Genomic DNA, 7,100 nt, shown 5'->3' with positions numbered 1-7,100 from the left:
CACTCAGCAGCCGCGGAGCAGAAGCCAGGGGGAGTTGCAGTGACGCGCCCGTGAGCTCCGTCGGCAGCCAGCCGTGCCTGAGTGACCGAGCCCCAGGCCGAGAGGCCGGGGGCACCCCACCTCCGAAGTGGCCCGAGCGAGCCCCAGGCTCCAGGCCCCGATAAGCGGCCGCCAAGGAGTGAGCCGGTGTGTACCTGGACGCCCACCCCCGGACACAAAGAACCACCAACGCACCGATGTCTGAGGGAGTCCGCCACTGGCAGGGGAAGTGGTGGTAGGGGGAGATAGGCCTCCATACCTTGGAGGGCCTAAGATGTCCCCAGAGAGGTGGCGCCTGACACCCAACCTGACATATAGACACAGAAATACAGGCACACACATATACAAACATCCATTCCCACCCTCATGCTCTCATATACACTTACTCCACACTCAACCAACGTGGAGACAGACATAAAGAGACGCTGTACACACGATCACACTCCCCAAGCGTACTCTAAGCCCCGGGTCTAGGTACCCTTTCTCTGGCTATGTTGAAAGTCAGCCACTGGATCCCAGCGCCGTGGACCACTTAATAACACTGGCCAGAACCCGAATTTCACGTCTCTGGACTTTCACTCCGAAAAGGCTGTCGACAGACTTTCAGTGCAGTTTCCACGACGCCAGGACACAGCGACCGATGCTTCCTCCTCCGGCTCGGAGGACCAAGAAAATGTGAGGAGAAATTGTTAGAAGATAAAGAAACTCACAACTCGGATATCTATTTTTTTACATGCGCATGTGACACAGAGAAACCGCCCAGGGCATTCAGAACATCCTTTATTTATACTTCAAGCAAGTTTCCACAGCAGTAGGAGTGGCATGTATGGAACTGATAATATTTTCCTTAAAAGGAGAAAACCTTTTGCTTATCTGCAGAAAAAGGAGGTAACTTTGTATGTATAGAAATTCAGACATTCCCATAAAAGGAGAGAAAGAGGGGGAGAGCGCCAGCTTGTCTGTTAAAACAGGAGGTAGTATCGTATGTCACCGCATTCCTCTACACATATGGCTTCAATCTCTCTTCCTGTGTTGGTTCCAATTCACAAGCTCTTCTTCCTTTAAATGAAGCTACAACTAAGCATAATCACAAAATTAAAAATCTTTCATCAAATACTCTAGCAGCTACCAAATTGTACAAACAAAATACCCTCTCTTTAGAAAACCCTCACACACAAATGCACACAGGTCAGGAGCAGGGCACAGGCGTATCACAGCACTATGGCTATGCTGCAGGTGGCCCAAAAACCAGGCTGAAGTCAAGATTTAGTTTCTTTTTGAGATAAAGTCATGAAATAAAAAAATTTTTTTTAGAAAAATAACAAAAATACAAATTATGTAATGCAAGAAGCTAATACGTTAATGTACATTTTTCAAAAAAAGTAAAGTACCCTAACTCGTTACAAAGTAACCCACTACACTGCTGAATGTTTTGCTAGATTACAGGTCATGCTTGTCACATTCTCTCAAACCAACCTTACTTATTTAATTGGGGCAATCGTGGCTCAAGAGCTGGCAGTTTGTCTTGTAATCGGAAGGTTGCCGGTTCGAGCCCTGGCTCCGACAGTCTCGGTCGTTGTGTCCTTGGGCAAGACACTTCACCCGTTGCCTACTGGTGGTGGTCAGAGGGCCCGGTGGCGCCAGTGTCCGGCAGCCTCGCCTCTGTCAGTGCGCCCCAGGGTGGCTGTGGCTACACTGCAGCTACCATCACCAGTGTGTGAATGGGTGTGAATGTCTGGATGACTGAATGTGTAAAGCGCTATACAAATACAGGCCATTTACCATTGATACTGTGTCTATTCCAGGCGGACGCATTGGATGAGTCGACCCTCATTGACACTTCAGTTGCCCTTCTCACTGTGGTTACCGACAGCGCTTCCCAGTCTAGTCCATTTTACTTCCTCAAGCATGGCTGTTGTGGTGAAAGGCGACTAGGTGATGCGTGATATTCCCAGATTTGCAGATGCATTTGCTTTATTGTTTGGCTTGATCTATGCTCTGCATTTAGACTACCCCAGGAAGCTGGTTCACACATTTGCCTTTGTCCAAAATATCTTCATGGGGCTTGATGACGGCAAACCCCTGAAACCCCTGTCTACATGCTCTTAAGGAATATAAGGCAATGTTTGTCAGGACACGCACTCTGTTACTGAGCACTTTGTTTGAAGCACTTTAAGCACTTTAAGTTTACTACAGGCTTTGGGTGGATTTAACTCCATCAGTTTACCTAATTTTCCTATACTTGACTGCCTTATCTGGTTATTTGGAAGCTGATCGTCTTTGTACCCATTTTAAAAAATTGTTTTTCATTTCTATTTGAAAAAAAAAAAAAGTGATTAATATTTGACTTTTTGTTTTGCATTTTTGTGTATTTTGAGAAAGATGCAATTAAGACTGATGTCGTCCTTTGTGATTTTATAAAAAGATAAATGTTCTACACAGAATTTATAATGCTCACTTTATGGTGCCGATGTCCATGTTAGTTGTTTTATAAAAACATTTGTGATGTTTTTAAATTTTCATGAAAAAATGTTAAATAAACAAAATGTAAAGTAACTGAATTTCCGTACCTTTTTTTTTTTTTTTTTTTTTAGTAGTCTACACTCAAACATTGAAACATAAATATCTTTTAATTAATCATCAGATAATTTGAGTTTAGGTTGTAATATAATTGCATTGTGTTGCATCAAAATAATAAACTACAAGAAAGACAAAAATATTGAAATTAAAGTATACAGTCTTTGAGTAAAGCTCAATTAATAAAATATAAAATATAATTTTAAATTTTTAGGTTAACAATAAATACAAATTTTGAGTACCCCCATACTTAGAAGATATGAGTTTGTGTACTTAAATCTTTTGAGGTAATCAGTTTCCACAAAAGTTTTAAGTTCAGTCAACTTGTTCGGGTTTACAGTGTACAGCACCAGAACATGCTACAGCTCTACAAACCGAATCCCAAACAGCAGCAGACCCAGCCTCACAGACCACAACAGCAGACCCAGCCTCACAGACCACAACAGCAGACCCAGCCTCACAGACCACAACGGCAATTATAGAATAGGATAATATATAAAAATAGAATAAAGATAATAAAACTAGTTTTAGTGGGGAAAAATAACATTTTTCCAGAAACGGTTATGTAATAGTAAAGGCCACAGGTGCGAGCCTTGAGCCTGAGTATTTTGAAATATATTCATGTAGCTTCAACTAAACATAATTAAAAAATTTGTTGTAATAGGTGTTCCTTTTCTTTTATTAATATGAATTTTAATTTGTTTATAGAACATTGTAAGTATAACTTTACCCCCAAATAAAAGCAAATTTAAGTGCTCTTTTTTTTTCTACAAAATACAATGTTAAACCATGTGCCCATTTTATCAGAGTCTTAAAAGTATTTACCCTGAAACACGTCTTTTGTCAGACAACTACATAAGAAATTATGCATTTTAAATTTTGATTTACATTTAGTCCTGCTGACTTATCTCTTTTTCTCATTACTTTTTGAAGATATAATGGATGCCTGGGCTGGAAAGAGTCCTCACATTCTACTCTCCAAAATTGGTGCTTACAAATTATTCTACTGGGATATCCAACAAATTGGTCCGGACATGGAGTTTGAAAGTGAGGTACAGTGATCTTTACTGACAACAATGCAACTATCAGTGTTTTATTCCTTGACAACAGTTAAAAAATGTTTACATTTTGTATTCGCAGTCTATTAATGCATATCTTGCGATCATGGAGAGACAACGCAATCATCATAATTCAGCAAAAGCAGCATTCATTGATTCATTTTCAATGACTGCCATTTGGAAGAGAAAAGCTCCAAGACTCAAGGTAGGTATCTCTAGAAAGAATCTTGTGTGTATTGTTTAAGTATCTCAGATCATATACACATCCAGATTTAGATTGGATAACAGCTCATGCAGAAAGAATGAATTGAGACTGGGGTTTGTAGATGTGGATAGTTTATTAGACTTGCCAGTTCTTTTGTTCTCTGCTTGTCTGGTTTCCTCCCCCTTTTTTTTTTTTTTTTTTTTTTTTTTTTAGTACACACTCCAATCAATGCTTGATTTGAGATTTGCAAACATTTGGGCTAATATCTCTTTTGAAATCATCAACACTGCTTCATCTCTTTAATAGGTACCTTTTTATTCTGAAGTGATTCATACGTCACTGTTAAAGAGGCTTAAGAAAGCATTAAACATTATTCTGCAGATGGTACAAGGATCGCATTGAAAATGAACTCCATGTCCAAAAACAATCCTTAGAAAGACCTTTATTAGTCTTGGAGGAAGTAATGTGCAAAACCACTTGTAAAAAATATAAGATTAAAGAAATGAGGGGTGAATCATGGCTGTCGCAGAGTACTATATAAGTGGATGATACATAATATATCATAAATTGCTTTAATAAAAAAGGACTCTAAACAACATGTTTTTTAATGTCTGAAGTTAATATTTTTATTCTTTTGTTTCAATTTAAGATCAAACCCATGGAGCATGAAGTCATTCTGGGAACTGTAAATGAACATCATCACTGGACATTAGTGGTAAAAAAAAATAATAATTGCATTTACAATATTCATCAAATCAGTTTTATAAGACAAATGCATGGCATGCAGATAATCTTAAGTCATGAATTATTACATGTAATTCTCCACATAATTTTACTGTAGGTCATTTACCCACAAGAAAAGAAGTCGCTGTATCTTGAATTGTTTGGAATCAACAAGGTAAGGATAAATGTTTAAATTTATTTTGACCCTTTTTTAAACTCTGTGTTGCTGTTGTTATTTTTGTGTTTATTATGACAATTATAAGTATGATGTCAATCAAAAAAAAAAAAAATTACAGGTAGTACTCACAATTAAAAAACTAGCAGCAACAGGTTTAAATTTTTGTGTTGGCCTTCTGATATTGTGGTGTTATGGGTTAATTTTGCCTTGAAAGAGAAGTCTCCCCATGTTTCAATGTTTATTTGAGGACCTGATGTCTGTATGAGATGATGTTTTTACATTAGAAAATATAGCACGGGGAGAATAATGTTTAGTAGTTGCATAAAGTGTTGCAGAGGTTTAGCACTAAAACATAAGACAAATGTCTAAAATAATTTCACATAGGTTATACATGTGTGAATTTCATCTTTGCTCCTCCTCCACATCTCTTCAAAGTGTACTGTGTAAGTGATTGATTTCTATATCATGGGCCAAAACGGGGGGAAAAAAGCACAAGTAATTGTTCACAGAAATGCGTTGTAGACTTTTAAAAAGTAATGATTTTAACAAAACAGTGTGGTCAGTGTTCCTAACTTGATGTTCAACAGACACTTAAGCTCTCCATACTGTTCACCTTGTGTCACCAAAATTTTAAAACATGTTATTTGTTTTTATTGTACTTGTCTTTCAGGGCATTCATGCGAAAAAAAAATGATGCAACGTCTCAAGATGGACTTGTGACACAGTCAAACACCCAAAACAAGTGGACGCTACCTCATGTGGAGTCTTTGCATTGAAAGTACGAGTCTTAACAGTAATACATACATATATATGAGAATATTGGAAATGTTGTGTTGTAATAAATGTTAATGACAGGAAAAGGAATATAAGATAATTACACAATAAAAGAATGAAATTGATTCGCAGAAAACAAATTACTATAAAATAACATTTACGATATTAGCCTATTTAGTCATCTTAGAATCTCTTTTTCAGTTTGCTGAAAAGATCTTGCGAAAAGAGTCAATAGACTTTCCGTCTACAAAAAAGCCCATAAACACACACAGGCTGCAAATTGCCACCACTCCTCTCCTAGAGACAGGTAACTCATTTTCCACCATTCAGTGTTCTCACATCATGAATATTTTCATCATGATGGCTGTAGAAACAAACCATATAGTTGTTTGAATGAAGTAATAAGTGCAGTAGGTAGCATACTCTGTGCTATTTTTTTTTTCACTTTTTCAAACAGATGACTTGACAAACCCATGCAACTGACAACAAATGGGTAATGACATCAAGAAAGACTGCTAAATGTTATGATCAATTCCAATAAATGAAATTTTAACATTGGGATTTGTAATTATTTATTTTTTTACAGATTCAGTGTGAGATGTGTTTGCGGTGGTTCCACCAGCTCTGCGTGAAAAGCCCACCACCAGAAGATGTGTTTATTTGTTTCGCTTGTACATAGTTGACACTAAAGGTCCACAGCTAGTGTTCTTATGGCACACATTGTTGAGAACACACATCTACGTATATAGATGTAGATGTTAAATTAAGAAATCTAAAAAAAGCAAATGGTCTCCAAAGTTACTGTAGTTATTAGTTATACTGTGATTTATTTTGCAAATAAACTCTTTCGTGATAGCAACGCCAAGGTGCATTATTGATGGGGGCACACATTTTGGCAGCCGATGCCACACAGCCTGATAAATTTTGTATCCCTCCATAACTTTTGCTGTGAAGAAGAAATCGTCTCCAAAGTTACTGTACTTATTGGTTATACTGTGACTTATTTTGCAAATAAACTCCTTCGTGATAGCTTCGCTACAAAGTGTAAACCGAGTGTAAATTCACTGGAGAGCGACGTGTTTCCATGATCGCGTCGGGTTTTACAGTATTATAGTATCAAAGTCTTTTTCTAGACAAAGTATTCCCAGCAGGTTATTTCAGTGTACAGTTTAAGGTAAATTATCTTCCACACGGCACATTACAATGTCACGAAACTAATATTAAATTCATCGAGTCTGCTGTTTTCCAGCTTTTACTCTTTATTGCGTCGACTGCAGATCAGTGACAAGTAGCGTACAGAACGGAGCTGGGCAAGTGGCTCCTCCTACTTTGCGCGCTCCTGTGAATGGGGAAACAATTTTTGACGGGGGTAACTACTTTGGCACAACACCGGATTGTAAGATGAAAGTAGACACAATTTCGGGCTCCCACATTTTGTCCGAAACTTTACAGTAACAAGTTTTTTGGGTTTTTCTTTTCTTTTCTTTTTTTACTGTTATTCAAATGCAACCGTGGAAATAACGAATAGAACAAAAGTCATTCATTC

General features: G+C 37.9%; 1 pseudogene; it reads left to right on the top strand.

Annotated features, from left to right (window-relative positions):
• Positions 1-3,555: 3,555 nt before the first annotated feature.
• LOC146697943 (sentrin-specific protease 2-like) lies at positions 3,556-6,037 on the top strand (annotated as a pseudogene).
• Positions 6,038-7,100: the final 1,063 nt, after the last annotated feature.

Source organism: Copadichromis virginalis, linkage group LG11 (genome assembly GCF_057382275.1).
Source record: "Copadichromis virginalis isolate Kocher_CV1m ecotype Utaka linkage group LG11, C_Virginalis_male_GT1.1, whole genome shotgun sequence".
Lineage (NCBI taxonomy): Eukaryota > Metazoa > Chordata > Actinopteri > Cichliformes > Cichlidae > Copadichromis > Copadichromis virginalis.
Note: the sequence above shows the minus strand (reverse complement) of the source record. Positions and strands in the feature narration are given on the sequence as shown.